The sequence below is a fragment of the Rattus norvegicus genome, chromosome 19 (genome assembly GCF_036323735.1).
Source record: "Rattus norvegicus strain BN/NHsdMcwi chromosome 19, GRCr8, whole genome shotgun sequence".
Taxonomy (NCBI): domain Eukaryota; kingdom Metazoa; phylum Chordata; class Mammalia; order Rodentia; family Muridae; genus Rattus; species Rattus norvegicus.
In genome coordinates this window covers 52,246,653-52,272,297 of record NC_086037.1, presented here as the reverse complement: position 1 = coordinate 52,272,297, position 25,645 = coordinate 52,246,653, and the positions used below count along the sequence as shown (strand labels likewise).

Genomic DNA, 25,645 nt, shown 5'->3' with positions numbered 1-25,645 from the left:
AGAAATGGCTCTGAGCTTAAGACCACTGTGATCCTTGCAGATACCTGGGTTCAATTCCCAGCACCCACATAGTACTTCACAACCATTTGTAACTCCAGTTCTCAGGCCTGATGCCTTGTTTTCAACTCCAAGGGCATCAGGCACGCCTGTAGAATGCAGACATAGATGCAGGCAAAATATTCATCCACATAAGATTAAATAAATAAATCTTAAAGATTAAAAAGGAAACCTCAGTCCCAGGACAGGTATGATGATACATGCCTGCAGTCTGTATGACAACACAAATTTATAATCCCAGTGCTTGCAAGGTGTAGGCAGTAGACAGGCAAGTTCATTCTCAGCTGTACAGTGAGTTCAAGGTCAACACAGTCTACACAGTAAGTTCCAGGACAGCCAGGCCTACATATAGACATCTTGTCTCCAAAAATATAAATAAATAAGTAAATAAATAAAAAACCGGCTAAGCTAGCTTTTTTATGGGTCATTGATCCTAAAGATCTGATTGAACATTTCTCCAGTGATCCCAAATGGCTAATAAAGCCATGCAAAGATAACTGATACCACCCGACAGGTGTCTGTCACTCATGGGGGCTAAAAGTAGAAGTTCACCTGAAACAGAACTCTTATACTCAAATGTGATCCTTGGAACATCATCAGGTTTCATTTAGAAAATGCTGGTTCCTTGAGCTGTGCGGACAGTTTAAACCTTACATAGTTCATTACACAACATAAAAATCACAGTTGTCAGTGTCATCGGTGATCTCACCAGACAGGCCTCCAAACAGCAGAAAGCTGTCAAGCCTGTCTCGGTAGAGTGGCCCAAAAATCCTAATTTTCTTGTAAGAACGATTTTGGTACTGGCAACAAATACTGTCAGTTGTTTTCCTTAAAATGTCAGGTTTGCTTCATTCAGTTGGAAGAAAATGTCTGCCAATTTCTCAAATCTAGTAACTTCAATTTGTTTCTCAGTTGTTTTCTGAAGGAAAAATCCTATTTCATAGAAAAAAAGCAATAATTCTATTCTAGATTCAAGACCATTCAAGACCTGCTCAAGTACTTATGTTGAGCATGCGGCATACTCACACTTCAACAGAGAAAACAGAAAAAGACAACGCTCAAGAGTCAGATGGGCTGGCAAAATGGCTCAGCAGGTGTGACACATGTCACACATGGAGACCTGAGTTCAATCTATGGACCTGAACATACACAGTGGAAGGAGAGAACCGGCTCCACAAAGATGTCCTCTGACCTCTGATGCCCTAACCCCTACACACACACACACACACACACACACACACACACACACACACACACACACACACGCGCGCGCGCGCGCGCTAAGTACATAGGGACATAAGAGCTAAGCTATTCAGAGCATATACTACTCCTTTAGAGGACCTGAATTTAGTGCCCACACACACATCAAGCTGTTCACAACTGCCTATAACTCCAACTCCAGGGGATCCAACACGCAGGTGACCTGTGCACAGACATACGCATAAATGGAAACTTTTAAAATATAAAAATACAGTGAGTTTTCGGTTGTGTTGTTTGTTTTTTGAGATATAGTCTCACTATGTAGCTCTGGCTGTCCTAGAACTCACTCTTATAGACGAGGCTGGCCTCTAACTCAAAGAGGTCCTCCTTCCTCGGCCTCCCAAGTGGTGGGATTAAAGTTGTGCACTACCACAGCCAGCTCCTGCAAGGAATGGTGAATGTGATATGGATTCTCATCTTTCAAGAGTGGTGTAGTGTCCCATTTTAGAAATTCACCACAACTTAAAAGGGCAGAAAGCCCCAAATAGTTGTGGGTTCTAGAAGCTAGCTAGCACTTCAGACTTTTCTCCCCCAGACTATGGTGATGGAGAGTTTGAAGACAGCAGCACTCGTGGCTACAGCACCAATGGCGTCTTTGCTTTTACACCTTCAATGCAAGCGTGACCACAGTAAGACGTGAGTGACAAGTGAGTGTCGTTATGAAGTTTTAATGACACAGAGTCTCAACTTCTGGATATCCGTGAAAGTGTTGCTATTAAAGCAGCATGCGGCTGAGTGCTGTGGTACAAATATATAATCCCAGAGCTTGAAAGACAGGGGGATCACTGGGATCAAGGTCAGTTTGGGTTACATAGTAAGAGCCTCAAAAACATTGGAAGGGCTGCATGTGGTAGAAACACCTATAATTTCAGCAGCACTCCAGAGGTGACATGTTTGAGGCTAGTCTAGGTTACAAAAACAAACCAAAGTAAACCATCAACCCAGAGCTGTACTCATGATAGGCAAGTCCTCTGCCAGAGCTACACCTCTGACCCTAGATACTCTACCTCCAGTGGAAACCTCCAGAATGCTCCTTAGAGGGAAAAAAAAAAAACAGTACAGTATTCTACAGCTCAAGATCCCCAGAGACCTTGTTACCACCTCCAACAGTGGTGCTCAGTCCCCTCCACATGACTGAGCAGAGACACTAGGCACAACCAAGGGTTCTCATCCCTGAAGTGCTAGCTAGCTTCTAGAACTTACAACTATTTGGGGCTTTCTGCCTTTTCAAGTTGTGGTGTATTTCTAAATTGGGACACTATACCACCCTTGAAACATAAGAATTCAAATCATATTCACCGTTCCTAATCTGGATGAGGGGTGAGGGAAGGAGAAAGGAAGAGGAGCAGGAAGAGAGAGAAGGACGTGCAGTGAACACGTGAACATATACAGAACATCTGTGTGCCAGGGGATACAGTGCAAGGAAACGTGGCAGCCTGGAAAAGACAGAGTCACTGACACTAAACCCCAAGTTTCCTCTGCCAAAACAGGAGGCACGGACCAGGGGGTTAGAAAATGAAACTTTAACTGTGTATACAACATTTATCTTTTAATATTTTAGATATTTTTAGATTTTATGTTATATATGAGTGTTCTGCCTATGTGTACATATGTGGACCATGTGCATGTCTTGTGCCCATGGAGGCCAGAAAAAGGCTTCCGAATCCCCAGAACTGGAGTTATGGATGGGTACGAATCACCATGCGACTGTTGGAATCAGAACCTGGGTCATCCAGAGGAACAACCAGCAGTGGTCTTAACCATTGAGCCATCCCTCCAGACCCAAGCCAGAGTTCTCAGGATAATTATCTCAATGTCTGAGCCATCTGTAGGTCTAAGCATTTTTTCTAAGTGAACAACAGTTTTAAGGGGGAATGACAGTGTATGAATACCCTGGGGTCAGTGCTTTAACAGATGCAAACCCACCACTCGTAGACTTTAAAATCGTGATGTCTGTTTGGACACTCTTCCCTAAGGCAACTGAAGTAAGGGTAGTTTTTGAAGCAGCTTGTTCACCTGACCTTTGGCCTTTGGTCCAAATGAAACTTGGAGCCTTCTCATGGATTTGTTAAGGAGGAGAAAAACTAAGTATCTTGATCTAAACCTAATAGCCCCCCCCCCAAAAAAAACCATGGAAAAGTGCTAAAGAAAGTTCAGGAAGAACAAACCTAGCTGAGAAGATAGGAGAAATAGTCCCCAAAACACCACCAACGCCATCTCTCTCCAGTCCTTCATAATTATAGCCTGCCATTTATGAACATTGATCTGTTATTATGTCAGCTTTGTCTGCCATTCCAGATCCAATTAGCCAGATGCCACCTGACCATTGCACGGTAAGCTATGTGAACTGTAAAATCCTCCAATGTGCGCAGTAAAAAATCTAACCACAACTATAAAGTGAAGACAGACATCAGTGTGCTGGGTGTGTCGACTCACATCAGTAAACACCACACAGGCGGTCTAGCTAGATGCCAGAGTTTGGGGCTAGCAATGGGCTATGCCACAAGACTAAAGGAAGCTTGTAAAACCCTAACACAGAATGTGTTCCGCTTCTGATTCAGAAACACAAGCAGATGACTAGTAACTCTTTCCAGCTAGTTATGAGGACATGTTTACATATACATCAGAAAGACAGACAGAGTAGGAAGGAGGACACCGGAAGAGGGAGAAGAGAAGAAAAGAAAGTCAGGAAAATGGGATTAGCTTACATGCCCAAGACAGGCAGGGGAGGAGGGAGACCAAGGGCTAGATATTCAGACTTCCCCTCTGCAGACAGTAACAGGCCAGTGCACGGTGGGGAAGACACCAACCAAAACTCCTGTCCTTTTCTAATTGAGCAGATTCACACAATGTCTAGATAGATAAAATGGCATTTTAACTGAACTTACTGTCCATGTAAGGCTTGACAAGATTTTTAAGTTTTGTTTTTTTTTTAACCCATGTGTGTAAGCAAATGCACTTGTGTGCACTCGGAGGCCAGAAAGGGACACTGTGCCATCCTCTATCTCTCCTTACTCCTTTGAGGCAAGGTCTCTTCTTGAAACTAGGGCTCAAGTTTTATTGGCCAAACTAGAAGGTAGCAGCTCCCAGTAATGCTCCTGCCTCGGTGCTGCACCAGGCTGGGGTTCAGGCATGCCAGGAACAGCAGCTCGTTACCTAGGTGCTGGGTCCACGTTTCAGTCCTCCTGACTCCATGCTAGAGTTCCTAACTCCTGAGCTCCCTCTCCAGCCCCAGGTTTTGTTTTTTAAGACATGGTCTCCTGTAGTTCATGCTTGTCTTGAACTGATCAACCTTTATTTAAACTCAGGAGGCAGAGGCAAGTGGACCTCTGAGTTTGAGGCCAGTCTGGTCTGTAAAGAAAGTTCCAGGACAGCCAAGACTACAGAGATGAATGAATGAATGAACGAACTAACGAAAGAACGAATGAGTGAAAAATGAAAAAGAAATAAAAAGACTACATGGGGAGTAGTTGCTGTTCAAAGTCCCCTGCCTACCCAATTATACAGGCAGCTGCCCCTCCTTAAACCCAAAAGGAGAATTAACTTTGTTTCCCAACGGACTGAACTGAACCACTCTCTTCATTGAGGTCCTAGCACACAGACCAGTCCATTGGCCCCTCACACTTAGTAATGCTGGGAATGTGGCTCAGCCTAGCACAAGAAAGGCCCTGGGTCCAAGCTCCAGTACAGAACAGAGCCCAGCTGGAAACAAAGGACACTCAATGACACGTGGTAGTAGAGGGGAGGAGAGGAGTTGGCACAAGCTTCTTCTTTTCCCTGTCACCATTCCTGCAGAACACCAAGCCTAGAACTCAGGCTTATAGTCACGTGTTCTACTACTGAGCTACACCCCAGATCCTGCACTATCTCAGGATCCTGACTTGGCCCCTGCAGGATACAGAGGCTGCATTTGAAATAAGAGTGAGTCATCTTTTATTTATTATCCCATACATTTATTCTCCTTTTTGTTTCTGTTTTTTGTTATTTTGTTTTTTGAAACAGGGCTTCTCTGTGTAGCCATGGCTATCCTGAGCACGCTCTATAGACCAGGCTATCCTCAAACTCACAGAGATGCACCTGTCTCTGCCTCGAAGTGCTGAGACAGAAGGCGTGCATCACCACACCCAACGTATTCTCTTCTTTTTAAAAGACCGTACATGGATGCAGTGGTGCACACCTTGAATCCCAGCACTCAGGAGACAGAAGCAGGTGGACCTCTGTGAGGTCAAGGCCAGCCTGGTCTATATAGTAAATTCCAGGACAGCCTGAGCGACACAGAGAGACCCTGTTTTGAAAGAGAAAATAAAAGACAGATTCTCTTTAGTCAAGATTCAGTTCAAACTTACTATGTAGCCTTGAACTTCAGATCCCTACCTCCTTAGGAAATGCCTTGGATGACAGACACATACCATCAAACCTGGTTTGTAAGAAGCTGGAGACAGATCCCAAGGCTTTCTTCGAACCTACTACGTTCCATCCCTCACTCCAAACTCATCCTTTTCAGGCACATAATTGTACTGGGTTTTATTAGCTTTGGAGCTGGGCTGGCACCACCTCTGATTCCAGACCATTTCATTACTTCCAAATAAACCCTATCTGTCAATGACCAGCCCATCCCCACCCCCAGCTCCCAGCCAACGTCAATCTATTGTCACAATGGATTTGCCTACTCCAGACAATGCATACAAATGCAATCGTGTGACCTGTGTGTGGTCTTCTTTATAACTGCTCTCTTAAATAGAGCATTGTTTCAGGTCACTGTAATGCGTACCTTTCCTCTTGTGGCTGAATGTTGCCCCATTGTACAGCTACACCTTTTACTCATCTGTTTGTCTGTTGTGGACACTGGGTTGTTAGAACCAGTTGATTCACTGATTTCTCTCCTCCTTTGCTTGTTTTTAAATATTTATTCATTTTTAATTTGCTTGTGTGCACACCTACATGAGTTCTTATGTGCGTGTAGCTGTCCAGAGAGGTGCACTGGTGTGGATGCCCTAGAACTGGAATTGCAGGCAGTGTGTGCCATCGTGCGGACCCTGTACTTGGGGCTTCTGGATGAGCAAGCACTCAGTGAGCCAGACCTCCACATCTGCTTCTTGTTCTTCTTCTCCGTGCTTATGATGTAAGGACGCCAGGCCTGACCCGTGCTAAGCAAGCCCTGCCCCTCTCTACACACTGCACACTGTGCCACAGGGTCAGTCTGCAGTCTCCACTTGTTTTTACTTCTGTTTTGCTTTTAACTTTACTTTTTGGTTCTAACAAAATGTCCTCAAACTCTTTATGGAATTGAGGATGAGTTTGAACTCCTGATCCTCCTGCTTCTAGGACAAAGTTCTGGGTTATTCCTGGCTATGTATTATAACAAGGTTCCAGGCCAACCTGGATTAATTAAGAGAGAGAGAGAGAGAGAGAGAGAGAGAGAGAGAGAGAGAGATACTTTAAGTTCAGCACTCAGGAAATGAGGAAGAAAGGAGCGGGATTTTAAGGCTAGTAAATTTGAGGCCAGTCTGGGCTACATTGAACCTGTTTCAAAATTAAAAAAAAAAAAAAAAAAAAGATTAGGGGGTTGGGGATTTAGCTCAGTGGTAGAGCGCTTGCCTAGGAAGCGCAAGGCCCTGCGTTCGGTCCCCAGCTCCGAAAAAAAGAACCAAAAAAAAAAAAAAAAAAAAAAAAAAAAAAAAGATTAAAAAAGAAGACTCCTTTAATCCCAGCACTAGGAAGGTAGAGGTGGGAGCAAAGCACTTGTCTGGCACTAGGTTTAATACTCTGTACTTCCTAAAAACAACCTATACACACAGAAATAAGCAGAAGTGCAGGAAGAAGAAGAGAGACAGAGCTAGCCTGGCCTAGTGGTATAGGTCGTAACCTCTGGCTGAGGCAGAAGAATCAGAAGGGGCCAGCCTACACTACAACAGTGGGTTCAAAGCCAGTCTGAGTATCTGACTGAAACCATCTTAGGAGAAAAAAAGGAGGTGGGGCAACACCAGGGTTCAGAAATACTGTGCTTCCTAATATGTACAAGGCCTGGGTTCAACCCTAGCATCTGCATCCTAAACAAGAGAGAAACAGGCAGGGCATATGTGTAAGTAAAGACCAGCTCTGTATCCTCTTCTAAAAGACGTGAACAGTCTGTCCCATAGATCTCTCCTTCCCTTCCCACCCTCAAGCCTGTCCAGATTTTTCCAACACACATGCCCGCTTCTTTCCCGGCCTCTTTCCAGCATCCAGCACTGAACTGTCTTCCACTCACCAGAGGCCCAAAGTGAGAAGCAATCACATTCCAAAACCTTTACCAAACAGCATGTAAAAACCGGAAGGGAGTTTTCTGCTGGAAAGAGGCTAGCAGCACTAGTTACCTCCACCACACAATCCAAGTTTAACCCTAAGGAGGCCAAAGTGTTTCACCTGAGGTATACTGGAGGTGAGATCGCCTTGGCTCCCAAGATGGACAACTGGGGATGGGAAGGTCTGAGGCTGAGGGTGAAACCAACCACTCAGAGCAGACAGACCAAACTGAGATTGCACGTTCTGCCTCTGCCTGATCTTTAAGAAGGCACTAGGAGACAGAAAAAAGAAAAGAAAAAACAAAAAACAAACAAAAAATCACCGAGCACAGTGGAAATCTCACTTTTGATGTTATTGTCAACACCACCCCACAGAGGAGACACCAGTCTTCACCTAGAGAACTTTCTGGAACTACTAAGGAGATCCTGGGTGTTGTGCAGCCTGTGGGCTGCCATGCGGATGGCGGCTGTTCTTATGACATCATAGATGATGTCAGCAGCGGTGCAGTGGAATACCAGCTAGTTAGAAAGCACCAAGCTGATCAAAAACTAATAATACTCATAGAGGGAAATTATCAGCTAATAGTAACAGATGGCAAAACAGCTCTCAGGACAAACACCATAGAGAATGCATGAGTAACCAAAGGAAGAGACCCGCCCCGAGTCAAGAGTCCTGCATTGCCTAGGGATTACCACTCCAATCACTGTTTCTAAACCAAGGGAGTGAAGAGAACAGGAATCTCACAACCTTCTAAACAGATTCTAATTGGAATCGAAGGAACAAAATCGTCCCTGAGAACAAGATGTCAGCTCTTAAGTTATGAAGGTCAAAAGCTCACCTGGGCCAGGCTGATGAGATGGCTCCAACAAAAAGGTGTTTGTTGGCAACAGTGACGATCTGCATTCCATCCCACATGATAGAAACAAAGAGCAACTCCTGAAAGTTGTCCTGTGACCTCCACATGTGTGACATAATCTGATCATAATCTGACTTGATGTTCATGAATCCACTATCTTCCTAATGAAAACTTCAGATCCCAAGACCAAGACTGGAATCTAAGGGTCACCCATTGTCTTAGTTAGGGGTTCCATTGCTGTGAAGAGACACCATGACCATGGCAACATTTAACTGGGCTGGCTTACAGTTTCAGAGGTTTAGTTCATTATCACCATGACGGGAAACATGGCAGCATTCAGGCAGACATGGTGCTGGAGGAGCCCAGAGTTTCTACATCTTGATCCATAGGCAGACAGGAGGAGATTGGCTATGTTTCACATTGGGCATAGGTTGAGCATTTAAGGCCTCAAAGCCCCACCTCCACAGTGGCGAACCTCCTGTAACAAGGTCATACCTCCACATAGTGCTACTCCCCAGGGGCCAAACATTCAAACACCTAAGACTATGAGGGCCAAACCTATTCAAACCGCCACACCCACCCACTACAAGGTTCCATTTGTGTTAAATCTATAAGATAGCAGGCTTGGTAAAGCTGGTATTTTAAACTTTAAAAACCTATTTACTGCCCTGCCTGCCATTCTCTTTCTATCCTTGGAGGCTCGTAAACTGATTGCCAACCCAGAAAGTCAGAAATCCCAGAAGCTGGCACTTGGGCTGATTTCAGACGTACTCCAAGACAGCCATTGGAAAACAGCCTTCTCAACTAGAGCAAAAGAACCCTCAGCTTGTTTTCAGAAGGGCCTTTCTTTAACACTAGCACTTGTGAGGCAGAGGCAGGAAGATCCCTTGAGTTCAAAGTCACCCTTGCCTACATAGTGAGTTCTAGGACAGTCAGGGCTACATAATAAGACCTTGTCTTAGCCAGGAGAGGGTGGCACACAATGTTAATACCAGAACTTTAGAAGCAGAGGCAGGTGAATCTCTGAGTTCAAAGCCAGCTGGATGGCCAGGGTTATACAAAGAGAGAGAGACCCTGTCTTGGAGGAAAAAAGTGTGTATGTGTGTTGGCGGCGGGGGGGGGGGGGGGGGGGTGTCATCTTTATATGAAAGAGAGACCCAACTTCCCTGCAGTACTTAGGTGGTCTTTACACACGGCCCAGTGTTGACGGAGACTTACTCTACAAGTTCAAGCTCAACAGCAACATTCTTCTTGGACATATATTTACACTCCTCTCTGGGTGACCTAGTCCAGTCTCAACTCCAGGCTACACAATAACAGCTGCCATGTACACATCTCCTGCTCCTGTTCGCCACCAGACTTCCTCATCTAACTGCCCCAGCATCTTCTCCTGGTTCATAATAGGCCTTGTACAATCAATGTGAACAAAACTGAACCTAAGCCCTGGCTCCCCCCCAGTCTCTCCCTATGCTTTTGTTTACTGAGACAGGGTCTTATGTAACCCAGGCTGGATTCCACAGGATGATAACCCTGACTGAACTCTAATCCTCCTCCAGTCTCTGCCTCCTGAGTGCTGGCATTACAGATGTGTGCCACCACAGCCTACTTATGCCGTGCTGGGGATCAGACCCCAGGCTTTATGCGCACTACACAAATACCCTACCAACTGGGCCACATCTCCAGCTCTTTTCCCTCATTTAACGACAACTCCATTTTCTCCCTGTTCATATCCAAACCTTGAGTCACCTTTGCCTGCTCTCTCCCTCTCACATTCTATACCCAAGTCCTCATTCGCAGATCCTCCTGGCTGAGCTTCAGAGTATGTCCCAGTGCGTTTTCCTGTGTGACAACGCCCTCCTCATACATCTTTTTGCCTCTACCCTGGCTCCTCTTTCTCCTCCTCATAACAATCCCTGTTGAAAGGCAGGACAGTATCCACTCCTCAGCTCAAATGCTTCACTCATCCTGTGAAAACCAGCATTCACACAAAGGCCTACAAGGCTTTCCCTGACCTGCCCAATGTTCCCTCTCACACCCCAAACCCTTATGAACTCATTCTCAACACTCACTTGGCCTTCTCTAGCCACACTGTGTTCCTGGCTGGTCCCCAAACCTGTCAAGGTGTTTCTCCTTCCAGCCATTTGATCTTGCTTAGCCCTTCGCCTGGACTGCTCTACCCACACTCAGTCCTGTGCTCTATGCCTTCTCCCCTTTGGGATCTTCAGACAAGAGCCAGCACACCCGTAATCCTGGCACCCAGGAGGCTAAGGCAGAAGGAATATCAATTTAAAGCTAGCCTGAGCTACAATATAAATTCCAGAAAGTCTGAGCACTGACGAAGTGTGAGACCTGCCCCCATAACTCCCCAAAAAGCAGTGCTAAGATTATAGGTATGTGTCACTACATACACCTTGCTGAAACTCATTATATTGTCTTTAACATAGTAAATATAAAACATTACCATTCATAGCATATATTTATAGATTACATTTATATGATTTTACTAGAATATAAAAACATCAGATGGAGTCAGCAGTAGTGGCACATGCCTTTAATCCCAGCACTCCAGAGGCAAAAGCAGGAAGATCTCTGTGAGTTTGAGGCCTGCCCAATCTAAAGAGTAAGTTCCAGGGCAGCCAGAGCTACACAGAGAAACCCTGCCATGGGAAAAACAAAAAGCCAAGCAAACAAAAATCAACACAACATTGAAGTTTTCATGTTGACTCTACAAATTCTGATGTATCTGACATTCATGACTGTACCAAGGTTTGACAGCCTATGTGATCAGTGGCCTCCATACTGAACAGTAAGACTCCAGAACAATGCCTGTAATAAAGTAAGGGTGTACAACTATCTACGGAGGAAGACTATTTTCCAGGAAAAGACAACTCTGACAGAAGCTATGGTTTGAATAGGTCCCCAAAGTGTATGTTGTGGAAACTTTACCCTAGTGCAACAGGGTTGGGAGGAGGAACCCTTACGAGATTAGGTCACGAGAGGCCTGGTGCTCACAGAACACATGACAGGGCCCTAGTCCTATGCATATGCTTGTTCTCTTGCATTCTACGATGGAATGACTTAGCAAGAAGGCCCTCCAAAAGTAGACCCTCGGGGTTGGGGATTTAGCTCAGTGGTAGAGCGCTTGCCTAGGAAGCGCAAGGCCCTGGGTTCGGTCCCCAGCTCTGAAAAAAAGAACCAAAAAAAAAAAAAAATAGTAGACCCTCTGTCTTAATTAGGGGTTTACTGCTGTGAACAGACACCATGACAAGTCTTATAAAGGACATTTAATTGGGGGCGCTGGAGAGATGGCTCAGCTGTTAAGAGCACTGGCTGCTCTTCCAGAGATCCTGAGTTCAAATCCCAGCAACCACATGGTGGCTCACAGCCATCTGTAATGGAATCCAATGCCCTCTTCTGGAGTGTCTGAAGACAGCGACAGTGTACTTATATACATAGAATCGATTTCTTTAAAAAAAAAAAAGACATTTAATTGGGGCTGGCTTACAGGTTTAGAGATTCAGTCCGGTATCATCAAGGTGGAAGCATGGCAGCATCCAGACAGCATGGTGCACGCAGAGCTGAGAGGTTTACATCTTCATCTGAAGGCTGCTAGTGAAACTCACTTCAGGGCAGCTAGGGTGAGGGTCTTAAAGCCCATGCCCACACTGACACGCCTACCTTACTAAGGCCCCACCTCCTAATAGTGCCATTCCCTGGGTCAAGCACATATAAACCATCATACCCTCCATCTCAGACTTCCCAGCCTCCACTCTCAAGACAAACTTCTACAGTTTATAAATCACTCTGCAATGCACTGAGGCTGTACACAAGTATAGAGCAGGCAGGGTTTTCTCAGCAGTATAGGTTACATTATACATTTACAATCTTTTCTCTGACCCTTTTCTGTTTTTTTTTTTTTAAGATTTATTTATTTCATGTATGTGAATATACTCTAGCTGTGTTCAGACACACCAGAAGAGAGCATCGGATCCCATTACAGATGGTTGTGAGCCACCATGTGGTTGCTGGGATTTGAACTCAGGACCTCTGGAAGAGCAGCCAGTGCTCTTAACCACTGAGACATCTCTCCAGTCCTTTTCTGTTTTATCTACATGTCTTTTCTTTCCTTTTCTTCTCGTAACCCACATTATACCTGAACATTTGAACTTCTAGCAATCCTCCTGCCTCTACCTCCCAAGTGCTCAGATTACAGGTATATTTGCCACTTATACCCAATCTAATAGCATACTTTTTATATTTGAAAACTATTTTAAGATGAAATTTTTATCGCTTCTATGAACTAAAAATACTATGTCTAGAAATAAAAAACCTAGGTGGTAGAAAAGGTGGCTCATCAGGTAAAGGTATCTGCTACCACCTGACAACTGGAACTCGATTCCCAGGATCCATATAGTAGGAGAGAACCAACTCTTGCATTTGTTCACTAGTTCTAGAATCCAACATCAGGGCTTCAGCAAGCCTCAGTTTCTTCATCCTCGAATGAAGCAATGCAACCTTCATAGAGCTGGCATTGAATGAGACACTGGGCCAGGCGCAATGGTGAGTGAAGGCCTGGACCCTAACTCTTGAAAGGGAGAGACAAGAGAATCTATCCTAAGTTCCTCGGCAACATAACCAGTTTGAGGCCAGCCTGAGCTATAACTTACCTTCTATCAAAAAGCCAAAAAAATCACAGTTTGACCCTGTCTCAAAAGAGAGAAAGGGGGGGTTGGGGATTTAGTTCAGTGGTAGAGCGCTTGCCTAGCAAGTGCAAGACCCTGGGTTCGGTCCCCAGCTCCGAAAAAAAGAAAAGGGGAAAAAAAAAAAGAGAAAGGAAGGAAGGAAGGAAGGGAGGGAGAGAGGGAGGGGAAGGGGAGGGGAGGTTGGTTGAGCACAGTTAATAGTACAGTTTTAATTTCAGCACTTGGGAGGCAGAAGCAGGTGGATCTTCATGAGTTCTAGGCCAGCCAGGTCTACACAGTAAAACTTTGTCTCAAATAAATAACCAAAAAAATAAAATTAAATTAAATTAAATGAGAATCTGGTATCAGTTCTTTGCAGATGGAGACATAGTCATTAAGTGAAAGACTAATATGGCCTGAGTGGTACAGGCCTCAAATCCCAACTACTGTGGAGACGAAGGCAAAAGGATCACAAGATCAAGGCTTGCCTGAGCTACGGGAATTTGAAATCACACCAGACAACTTACTGAGATCCTGTCTCAAAAGGAAAAAATAAAAATTACAAAAAAGAAGGGCTATGGAGCTCAGTGGTAAGGTACAATGTTCAACAAAAACCAAAAAAAAAAAAAAAAAAAAAAAAAAAAAAAGTAAAAGAGACAGACAAGCCAATTGAAGCCTTTTCCTCATGGTTTTCCCATAGACCAATAACACTGAACAGAGAAAGTGACAGAAAACTTATGTTCAAACCCTTTGTTCACTACATACAGCAAGCAGTGTGACCTTTAAAACCTCATTTATTTCTCAAACACTGACCAAGTACTCCTAACACAGAGCTAGTAGCCAAAGAAGTCATGTAATATTGGATCACAGCCCTTGAATGATTTACAGTCCTAGCAGGAAGAAGACAATAAACAAGGAAGAAAAACAAAATGAAGTGTCAGGTTGGGACTAACGAGATACAGGTAAGAGCACCTATAGCTCTTCCACAGGACCAAAGTTCAGTTCCCAGCATGCAAACCCAGAGGCTCACAACCACCTATATCCCTAGCTCCAAGGGACCCAACGCTCTCATCTGGCCTCAGTGAGCTCATACACACAGGAACACACACACACAAACAAAATTACATTTTTTTTTTTTTTTGGTTCTTTTTTTCGGAGCTGGGGACCGAACCCAGGGCCTTGCGCTTCCTAGGTAAGCGCTCTACCACTGAGCTAAATTCCCAGCCCCAAAATTACATCTTTTATTTTAAGTCAACTCTCTCAGTTTGTTATCTATGAAGTGGGAATGACTTCTCGAGACTGCTACAAAAATTAACTTTTAAATGCTTGTAATATATCCCCAAGTCTTCAACCCCTAATGTATTAATGTTTTTCCCCCCAGCGACCTTTGATTCTGGTTCTTGTCACTGTACCATTTGAACCCTGACACCTTCGTTGCACTCATAAACTTCATTTCACTTCTGCAAACCTTAGCAAATGTGAAGGGGAAAGAGGATGTTTGTTTATTCAGGTCTTACTGGTTAGCCCAGGCTGGCCTGGAACTTGAGGCCATCTTCAGGACTCAGCCTAGAGGACTAAGAATCTTAAGATGGGTATTTTAGCCTCAAAAACTAAGATCTAGGTCACAGTTCTAAGGAACACAACAGAAACTTCTCAGTCACCCCACCTAGTCACAGCTGGTCAAGATAAGCAGTCACACAGTAAAGGAAGCTGCATAATTTAAGCTTTAGAGGAAACGTATCAAAGCGATATGGGAAGACTTTCAACGGTCCAAGACTTCAGCAGTCAATGCATTGCTGCGGTAACGCTGGTCCATGTCGCTGCTGACAACAGTGTAGGTTAAAAGTCTTGTTATGATCACAGCAAAGCACCTACACGTCTTTAATTTTTTTTTTTTTATTTTTGCCTCGAAGATGACCCGATCTGGGAGCATCTCAAAGAAAGATGATAGGAAGGGCTAAGCTCCCAACAAGTGGAAACCCTACCCAAACAGGGCAAAGTGGGTGTGACCAGAGTCAGACTACCAAGACTCAGGGATCCCTCCTGAAGTTTAAAAACTAAACAGGACCGGTATCAAAGTCTCGGGTCGCCATCATCTTCAAAGAGGACGGAAGGAAGAGACTCTCAGAATGGGGTCCAGGCCGCAACGTCCAGATTTTTCTTCCAGTCTCTACTAGCCAGACGCCCACTCCCAGGCAGCCCCTTCCGGGGAGCATGCGAGTCTCCCCGGCCGAAGTCGGCCCCCCTTCACAGACGCGGCTCCTCCACACCGCAGGCGCCCAGGCTGGGGTCCCCTTCCGGAAACGCCAGCAACGGGCGACTCCCGCCGGGCCCCGCGCCCACCCCGCCCGGGCGCGAGTCGGGACACCCCTCCTCGGAGGCCGGAACCGCGCGCCAGGCCCCTCCCACAGGAAGCCGCCGCCCCCCGGCGCCCGCCCCGCGCCGCCCCCGGCCCCTCGCGCCGCCCGCCGCCCCTGGCTGTCCCGCGCCACCCGCTCGCTGCCGAGCCCCCAGTGCCCGCGCAACCTACCTGCCGCGGCCACACCAGCGGCGCCTAACTCCGCTCCACTTCCGCCTTCCAGCGCCCGCACTCAGACCGGGTCACGTGGGCGCGCGCGGTCACCTGACCCGGAAGAGGCTGGCCGGGGCGCGCAGGTGCGGACCACCTAGAGCCGGGCTGTGAGCATTTGACCCGGTGAGGGCCGGAGTGAAAGGACCACCAGGGCTATGCTGGAGCGGGCGTATAAAATGAGGGTTCACCGGTACCAGGGGCTTTATTTATTCCTTTGGAAGCAGGTAGAATTGTTTTTTCCCCATAGTACAGGTGGGAGAAGATCATCCGGTCAGTTAAGTCGGCAAATCTTGTAGGGGTTGCTGGATAAAAACCAGTACGCTCCTTACATTTGAATGTCAGATAAACCGTGTCACTATAAGCATGTCCCCAAATTTGCAAAGAATGTATTGACACCATAGATGTACGCTGGTCAAAACCTTAAGCATCTCGTGTAATTTTGACAGCCGGTGCCAACTATGTGCAAGGCCTTGTTCTCAGTTCTGGAAGTATAAATACCCTGGCCTTTGTAAGTTATCTGCTATTGTTCCAAAAAACAAAACTGGGAAGGGGGATGGGAGTGGGGCACGGGACAGGACACAGACGACATGACATCCCTTCAAAACTTTTCTCGAGTCCATAAGTGCCCCCATGGGGAATCAACTCCCATTATCTCCGTATATGCAGTAAACTGAACCTTATGAATTAGCAAACAGGGAGTCTATGTAACCCTGGCTGACCTGGAACCCAATGCTGTCCTTGGCCTCCTAATTCCTGGCATTGTAGGCGTACCTCACCACAGCCTGGACAGCAGAAACTTTCTGGGTTTTGCAAGATTGACAGTCGAATCTAACTGTCTGCACAGAACTAGTCAAGGGCGTTAAAACTGACCTGTGTTCCCAGCCATTTTGCTAACTTTCTGGTTTTTCTTTGGAACGGTCTTGTTTCAAGTGCTCCAACTAACCTCGAACTTTTAATTCCATTACCTCAACCTCTGAGTAGTTAGGATTACCAGCTTATACCATTGGGGCGGGAGGCGGGGGTGAGAGAGGAGACCAGTGGAGGCAGAGTTTGTAACCTAGGCTGGCATTCACCTCCCAGTTGATTGTTCAGCTTACAGATAGGTGCCATACCACCTGGCTTTTTGTTGGGTTTGGTTTTGTTAACTGAAATATTAAATTTTTTTTTCTTTTCTTTTCTTTTTTTTTTTTTTTCGGAGCTGGGGACCGAACCCAGGGCCTTGCGCTTGCTAGGCAAGCGCTCTACCACTGAGCTAAATCCCCAACCCCCATATTAAATTTTTATTACATTTTATTCTATAGATGTTTCGCTGGCATGTATACTGTGTACCAGCTGAGTGTCAGGAGCCTTTGCTGAGGCGTATCTACCAAAAGGAAGTCTTTATTAGCCACTCTGTGACGACACTAGGTGTTCAGGAGCCCTGTGTAGTATCGAGCCTTTCACAGGCCAAGGTTTTAAATGCAAAACTCATGTTCTGGGTTGACATACTCCAGTTAGCAGAAAGAGTCAGAAGCAGAACTACAGAAGCCAAAAGGCAAGGTTAGCACATTTAGAGACTCCCAGACACATGGACTTGGGTGGATTAGGTCTTTGTTTTCACTTTGGCAGCTGATGCTGTCTGTGTGCTGAGTTTTATGGCCTGAGTGGACTCCCACCATGGAGTCAGCTCTTAGCGAGTGAGTCAAATTATGGACTAAAGAGGGAGAAGTGGGCCAGGAAGTGAAGTGCACCTTTACTCCCAGCACTCAGAAAGCAGAAGCCAGTTATCTTTGTGAGTTGAAGGCCAGCCTGGTCTACAGAGCAAGTTCCAGGACAGCCAGAGCTACATAGAAAAGGTGTTTCAAAACATAAAAAGCATAGTTGGTCCTAAGGACCATTAATTTTACTGAACGGGATACACTGATAGATAACTGGCCTATCATTCAGCCAATCAGAATGAGAATTAGAGGTCCATCCAGTGCTGACAGCAGAGTAGTTAGCCAGGGGACCAAGAAAACAGACTTTTTTTTTTTTTTAAGATTTGTTTAAAAAAGAAAAAAAAAGATTTGTTTATTTTATGAGTACACTGTAGCTGTCTTCATGCACACCAGAAGAGGGCATCAGATCTCATTACAGATGATTGTGAGCCACCATGTGGTTACTGGGAATTGAACTCAGAACCTCTGGAAGAGCAGTCAGTGCTCTTAACCTCCGAGCCATCTCTGCAGCCCAAGACTGGTATTATTTGATTTATGTCATTGTCTGTTTTTCTTTTTGAAGTTTTCCTCTACCATGACAAGACTTTTTCCTAATTACTCTTGATCAATTAGCATAAAAATGACAGGTGTCCCCCAAAGCCATACATAGTTTCCTTTATCTCCTGAGAAGTATATCCAAGTCACACTTTTATCAGTCAATGGGCTGACAGTCTGATTTCTGGCTGGGGATGATGAACTCTATCCTAGGATCCCTTCCTGTGGTATTGATTGCCCTGGTTTCCTCTGTTTTCCAAAGGCCAGAATCTTCCTTAAGGGATTTTTCAGGAAGTCTAAGTTTCACAACTCTAATTTTTGCAATGGAAACTCCCTTGTTCCAGGCAACCAGAGGGCCAGGCCACAGGGCTTGCATGGAATTGTAAACTCTATATTCCTATCTCAAAAGATAAATTCCCATATCTTTTCTCTCTCCAGTTCAACCAGACTTTTAAAATGGGCATCAGGAAGTGAACAAAACGGAATATGGCTTGCTGGCCTGTAGCCACTTTAGACATCACCTCTCCTGTATCTGCCTTTTTCAGTTCCCAGAAGCAGGCACGAAGGCAGTGGGGGTCGGACCTTGACCATGTCTATGTGCACAATGAAGTTCTCTATCTATTTCTGATTATTAGTTGAAAGGTTTTGGGCTCTGAAAGCCAGACCATTGTCAGACCCCATTGCTAGGGGAGGCTAAATCAAGGGGCCAGTTCCTGGAGGGGTTTTTACCTGCTATTTGAGCAATTTCATTCTGGGTGAGGAATGCGTCTATCCATCTGAAAAGGACTTGTATCCTCCCCTGGTAGCTCGATCTCAGTGAAGTCAATTCTCCCAGAGTTTGCCGGGGTGTTGACGTCTCATTCAGAACCCTTTCTGAATAAGGGATCTCTGTTTTGGATTAATTGAGCACAAGTCTGGCATCTGGCTGAGACATCTTGTGCCAGGCTGTCTGAGCAACACAGAAAGTTTTGTCAGGCTACTCCAGATGAGTAGCCTTGTGAAGGTCAATTACCAGAGTCCTGCCAGTTGTTTCTGGAAGAATGATCTTTCCCTTTGGTGTCCTCCACCTGCCTATAGGTTTGAGCCATCCATTTCTTCTTTATTATGGAGGCAATAGGCCCCACTGGTCTTAGGACCATTTGTTGGATGGCCAACAGCTGGCAGTGGAGGCCAGCAATTCATAGGGAAAGCCAAAAAATCTCTAGGAGGGCCAAGATTTTCCAATGTCCTTTTTCATCCAGCAGTGAGAAGATCCTCTTTCGCTATAGATCATACTGTGGAATGCCCAGCAGTAAAAGCATTGTGACGGTCCATGTATATGATAGCAAACTTTCTTTACACCATGTGAGAGCCTGGGTCAGAGCAATCAGTTCTGTTCTCTCGGCTGAAGTCCTTGGCTTGGGCCAAAATCATGTCAGTTCAAGTACAGCTCTCTTATACCTGGTTCATCTTTCATCTTGTGACAGTCACGGACAATTACCTTCATTATCAGGCAAGAGGGTAGTCGAATTGATGGCCTTGGATTCTCACTTGAGGGTAGGCCAGGAGTAGGGCCCACACAGGCTTTAGACAGCCAGCATTCTGGTGTTCCTCAGAGGAGGGTCTCAGTCACATGGGACCTGGGGGTTATAAAGATCCTGACCCAGAGTTAACTTGTTTGTAACTAGCAGTAGCAGTAGCTGCCACAGCTACAGGGTCCAGTTGTTCAACAGGTTTGTCACAGGGTTCCCACAACCCCAAAGTTTGGGTTAAAATCCTTCTTGTCTTTCATTTCCTGGACAAACAGATGACAGATGACAAGGTTTTGAGACACCCGGAAGTGCTAAGGCTGAAGTCGGAGCTGTTTTTAAACTGCAAATACTCTGGCTTAGTCTCAGTCCATATCAGGGGCTCAGTGCCTACATTTGTGCTGGTGTAGAGTCCTTGCTATTTCCACAAGCTTGTATTCAGAGACAGCAATACTTAGCTGAACTCTCCAGTCTGTCTCTAATGGGATCTGAAGGAAGGATGGCCGAAATCCTACTCTGAGACAGACTCCTTTGCCTCTCCTCAGCTGGTAGCTAAGATAGGTAGCCTCTGATATACAAAGTGTGGCTTTCTTAGCTGACATTTTATAGCCCAAGGTCTGTACAGTCCCTCAGTGGCCCTTTTATAACCTGTTTTCCTGAGAAACCTCTGACAGAAAGGCAGGATGTCAGCATTTATTGCCTCATCAAACAGGGAATTTTTAAATCTTTGGAGCAACCTAGTCCATGTAAGTTAGCTACTGTAACCTCTCTCTGAATCCGTCCATTTAAAAGCAAAGATGAGTTGACTCACCTCACCAATGGGAGGCTGAAGAATGTGTGGTTCAGATCCAAGAGAATGTATACCTTTTCCTCTGGAAGAATCAGACTCATGAGAATCAGAGGTCCCAGGTTTCTTCATAAGCAGAGGAGGTATGTTCCAGGATGACTAACAGAGCACCAGGATGCCTGTCTCCAAGCCAGGAGAGACTGCAATTTCCCTTTTTGTTTCCAGAACCACTGGCTATTGTTTAATTTGCTTAGGGGTAGCTGAACTGGTTAGTCGAACAGTTAATTATAGGAACCTGGTGTTGGGCCAGTCCTAGGGGGTTGGTTTCTGTCCCTACCCCTATGAATCTTTGTTTTCAGTAGGAGAGATAGTCCCACTGTATCTTTTGATTGGAGGTAAAGCTCTCAGCTAGGAGATAGATATTATCTGACAAAGGGTGAGACACCAAGACTTTGCCGGGTATCTGTAACTCTATGTCTCACCATCAGAGAAGGTGAGGTGGCTTTCAGTTGATGCAAAAGGTCCTGTCCATTCAGTTCTCTGTTACACACATGACACTACCTCCATGCAATGGCTATTCCTGGTTGCCAACTTGACTATGTCTGGAAGGAACTACAGTCCAGAAATGGAGGCGCACATCTGTGATCAGGATCTTGAAGCAGGACACAGGCCTTTAATCAGGTCTTGAGGCCAAAAGATACACCTTCAGTCTGGGCCACACCTTCTGCTGGCAGCCTATGTAAGGACAGTAGCAGGAGGGCTTGCCTTGCTAGCACATCCATTCCTTCGCTGTTCCCTCACTGGCATCAGAGCTTGAGAGAGAGAGAGAGAGAGAGAGAGAGAGAGAGAGAGAGAGAGAGGGAGAGAGAGAGAGAGAGAGATTGATTCATTCCATAAGTCTGGAAAATCCTAATACACTCCAGCAACTGGAACCTGCTTATACTTTAAAATTTTTCTAACTTCTATAATTTCTTTAATAACAAGAGCTGACTGGGTGACAAAGGAAATCTTTTTTTTTAAGATTTATTTATTATATGAGTACACTGTCGCTGCCTTCAGACACACCAGAAGAGAGCATCAGATCCCATTACAGATGGTTGTGAGCCACCATGTGGTTGCTGGGAATTGAACTCAGGACCTCTGGAAGAACAGTCAGTGCTCTTAACCACTGAGCCATCTCTCCAGCCCCAATCTTTTTAATCTTTAATCCTTCTAAAATGGACCTAGCAAAAAAAAGTTTTGTAAGTCTCCATGGTTAGTATTACCCAGAAGGGAAACTCCTTGTCCGGCATCGACCCCCCTGCCAAGACCAGGGTAGTTTTCCTACTTTCTTCAGAGAATGGCGGGTTCCCAAATCAGTAGTTTAAAAGCAGACGAATGAAAGAGAAAGGAGCAGGACTTTCTCTTTTCCTTCAGGATCAGCCCAGGGGAACTTTTCCCCTTCCCAGGGGCTGCTTAGAGCAGGCATGGGATGGGGGAAAGGGAGAGAATGCTCACCTGGGGGAGGAACTATTTCCCCTTCCCTTCCCTTCCTGGGATGCATCCCTCCTGTGTGTGTGTGTGTGTGTGTGTGTGTGCGCGCGTGACCCACACTGGTGAGCAGAAGTCAAGCAACAAAACAACAAGTTTGGTTTGGTTTGGTTTTGTCTTGTTTGTTTTTTGTTGGTGAATAGTTTTGTGGCTTTGTTTTGTTTTCTTGGGGTTTTTTGTTGTTTAGTTTTGGGTTTGTTTTTTTTTTGTTGTTGTTTTGTTTTTGTTTTTGTTTTTTTGTTGTCATTGTGGGGTTTTTTGGTTTTTGATTTTTTTGGTCACTTGGGTGACCTGGCAGAGCCAAGAGGATTTGGGTCCCCAACAGGAGAGGCACAGGTCTTAAGCCAGAGGGTTCTCTTCAGAAAAAGCCATTGGTTAATACAGGGAAACAAACACATGTCATATCTATATGCTAAAAACCCACTGAACAGAATGGGAATCCAGTGACATCACACATGGTTCCTGGACACTAGTTAAGTGGCCACTCCTGACCCCTCCTATGTGTCCGAACGGAAAGCGCCTTAACCAGACTCACCTCTGGAGGTGACAGACCAGGTGGCGTTCTAATTTGCTCCCTTTCAGGGTTGCAGTGTCAGACTCCTATGAAGTATTAGACAGGGATTGATCAGAAGACTTGGGGATCTGGAATTCAGGTTGTGCATTCCCTAGGAGTTCCTAGACTACCATAATCGTACCCACTCCTAGAGTCTAAAACCCACAGTGTCTTAAGGTCAGGTCTCTGGGAACCTCGGTGGGATCTCCAAAACTGTGGAGAATCTTCGACATGGGTTTAAGCCAACAGAAAGTTTTTTTTAGCTAGCCTGTGACTACACTAGGTGTTCAGGATCCCAGTGTAGCCCTGAGCCTTTCTCAGGGTGAGGTTTCAAGCACAAAAAAACATGTCAATACTTTAGTTAGCAAGAACTGTTAGCCAGAAGCAGAACTGCAGAAGCCAGAAGGCAAGGTCAGTGATTTCGAGGCTTTCCTGGAATTATGGGCTTGGGCGGATCGGTCTGTGTTTACTTCTTGGCGGGTGGTGCTGCGCGTGCCGAGTTCTGTGGCCTGAGCGGCACTTCCACCATGGATATAGTTGCCTTAAGGTCTGGAGCCCAGTTACACCTTTGGAAGCCAGAAGAGTATGACCTCCCCAGGAACTGGAGCTATCAACTATCATGAGATGCCACGTGGTGCTGGGAATTGAGCTCTCAAGTCCCAGAAATAGCAGCCAGTGTTCTTAATGGCTCTCCAGTCAGCTTTTATTATCATTATTATTAAAGACGTGATCTTACTCTAGCCTCAGCTAGTGTGGAACTCATTGCATATCTGGCCTAAAATTCTTAGTGATCCTGCAGCCCCTGCTTCCCCAGTTTTGAATTGAAATTGCAGCCTTTTTTGGGGGGGGTGTTTTTGTTTTGTTTCATTTTGTTATTTTTTTAAAAAATATTTATTATTTACTTATTCTATACAAGTACACTGCAGCTGTCTTCAGACACCATAAGAGGGTGTCAGATCTCATTACGGAGGGTTGTGAGCCACAATGTGGTTGCTGGGATTTGAACTCAGGACCTCTGGAAGAGTAGTCAGGGCTCTTAACCACTGAGCCATCTCTCCAGCCCCCATCTTGTTCTTCTAAGGCAGGAGGATCCCATTATGTAGCCCTGGCTGTCCTGGAACTCACTTTGTAGACCAGGCTGGCCTTGAACTTACAGATCCACCTGCCTCTGCCTCCCGAGTGAGTACTGGGATTAAAGGCGTGTGCTGCCACTGCCCAACTCTTTTTTTTTTTTCCCCTTTTTTCTATTTTTCGGAGCTGGGGATCGAACCCAGGGCCTTGCAATTGCTAGGCAAGCGCTCTACCACTGAGCTAAATCCCCAACCCTGCCCAACTCTTTTTAAAAGCCAGGGTCTCTCTCTAGCCCTGGTTAACCTGGAAGTCATCGTGCAGTCCAGGCTCACAGGGAACCACCACTGACACTGCAGATGCCACACAAGTGTACTGACAACATCACAAGCGTACTGAGCGGGAGCAGCCACTCCCAGACTTGTCCTTTAATGATTTCTTTGAGTCAGGGTTCCATGTAGCCCAGAAAGGCCTTAAACTATGTCATAGGTGATTTTGGACTCCCTGGGCTACCAGAAATGTCACTTCTCAGGCCATGCCTGCACCTACCAAGTCAGAAACTGAGACCCAGTGAGCTCATTTGTATGAGTTCTCCAGGGGGTTGTGATGCACACTTGAGTTTCAGAATCGCTGACCCAAATCAGATTCTTTTGTGTCACTTATCTGAGACAGAATCAGCTGTAGCCCAGGCTCACCTTGAACTAGATATGTGACTAAGAATGACCTGAACTCTCACTCTCCCTACCTGTCAGTGAGCCAACCTTAAAGCCAAAGCGATGGGGCTGTCTGCATGAGCCACCAGGACTAGCTTTACATCAGTTTTTATTCTAGAGTTTAAACTCTAGAATAAACTTTTAACTTGTGTAAATCTCTTATACTAGACTCTGGCTCCTGTATCTTCAGTCACTGTTTAGGTCAATGTGGAAAATCCATTACAGATAGAGAGATCTGGGGAAGAGATAAAAGCTTGATCTAAAATAATGAGAAGAGGGTGGAAGAGCGCAGACAAACATTTCCGAGTGATGTTGACTGCAGGGCAGTGAACATGGCTGTTGGTGGGGGTGGGGCCGAGGATGGCGCAGAGGTTCCCACCCTGAATGCTTTTGTTGGTAATGCCTTAATAAAATAGGAAGTGGTATCACATGCCTGCAATATGAGCACTGAGGCAGAAGGTTAAGAGCAGCGGAGCTTATAGAAAGACTCTAAGACAATTCTTGGAGCTCTAACAAGTGTAGTTGCTAGGAAATTTTAGATGGAACTTCCTAGAAAATGTGGACTTGGAACAAGAATTGGACATAAATGCTTAGAAAGAGTTCTCTAGGGGTTGGGGATTTAGCTCAGTGGTAGAGCGCTTGCCTAGCAAGCACAAGGCCCTGGGTTCGGTCCCCAGCTCTGAAAAAAAGAAAAGAAAAAAAAAAAAAAAAAAAGAGTTCTCTAGGACTAGGCAGATGGCTGGCTCAGCTGTTGAAAGCAGACCAGAAAGAATTAGGTTCCCACACTTAGATTAGGTGGACCACAGGTGCCCTTCACTCCAGCCCAGAGGATTGTGGCACCTGCGTGGTGCGCGCCTATTTTTGACACTGGACAGATGAGTGAAACAGGACAGTTGAAATGAAAACAGAGGCTAACGACTCAGATCAGCATTGTCCGCATGTAGCAGCCCACATCTCCTAATCTCAGATTTGAAAGGAAAATTGGAAGTCATTAATAGTCATTAATACCCCTTCTGTTCAATTTTCTAGAGAATCATGTGCCTTGTTTGGGAAGGTGGGACGAGGATATCTAGTAACACAATCATTGTCCCAAATAAAGTAGGGCTGCATTGCATGACTGTATAACAATGGATTTTTTAAAAATTTTTTATTAGATATATTTCTTTACTTACATTTCAAAGGTTATTCCCCTTCCTGGTCTCCTGTCCATAAGCCCCCATTCCCTCTCCTCCCCCTCCCCCATACCGATATTCCCCCTATACATCCCCCTTATTGCCGCCCCATATTCCCCTGCACTGGGGGTTCAACCTTGGCAGGACCAAGGGCTTCCCTTTTCCCTGATGCCCCAACAAGACTATTCTCTGCTACATATGCAGTTGGAGCCCTGGGTCAGTCCATGTATAGTCTTTCCATAGTGGTTTAGTCCCTGGAAGCTCTGGTTGGTTGGCATTGTTGTTCTTATGGGGTTGCAAGCTCCTTCAACTCTCTCAATACTTCCTCTAATTTCCCCCCAAGGGGGTCCCGTTCTCAGTTCAGTGGTTTG

The 25,645-nt window shown here is 45.6% G+C and overlaps 1 protein-coding gene across 1 annotated transcript in view; it reads right to left on the bottom strand.

The window, feature by feature from the left end:
- Wwp2 (WW domain containing E3 ubiquitin protein ligase 2) overlaps positions 1-15,735 on the bottom strand; it is a 124,405-nt gene extending 108,670 nt beyond the window's left edge. Inside the window, exon 1 of the mRNA NM_001106184.1 lies at positions 15,671-15,735. The gene's annotated coding sequence lies outside the window, so the exon portion shown is untranslated. The remainder of the gene's footprint in view (positions 1-15,670) is intronic.
- Positions 15,736-25,645: the final 9,910 nt, after the last annotated feature.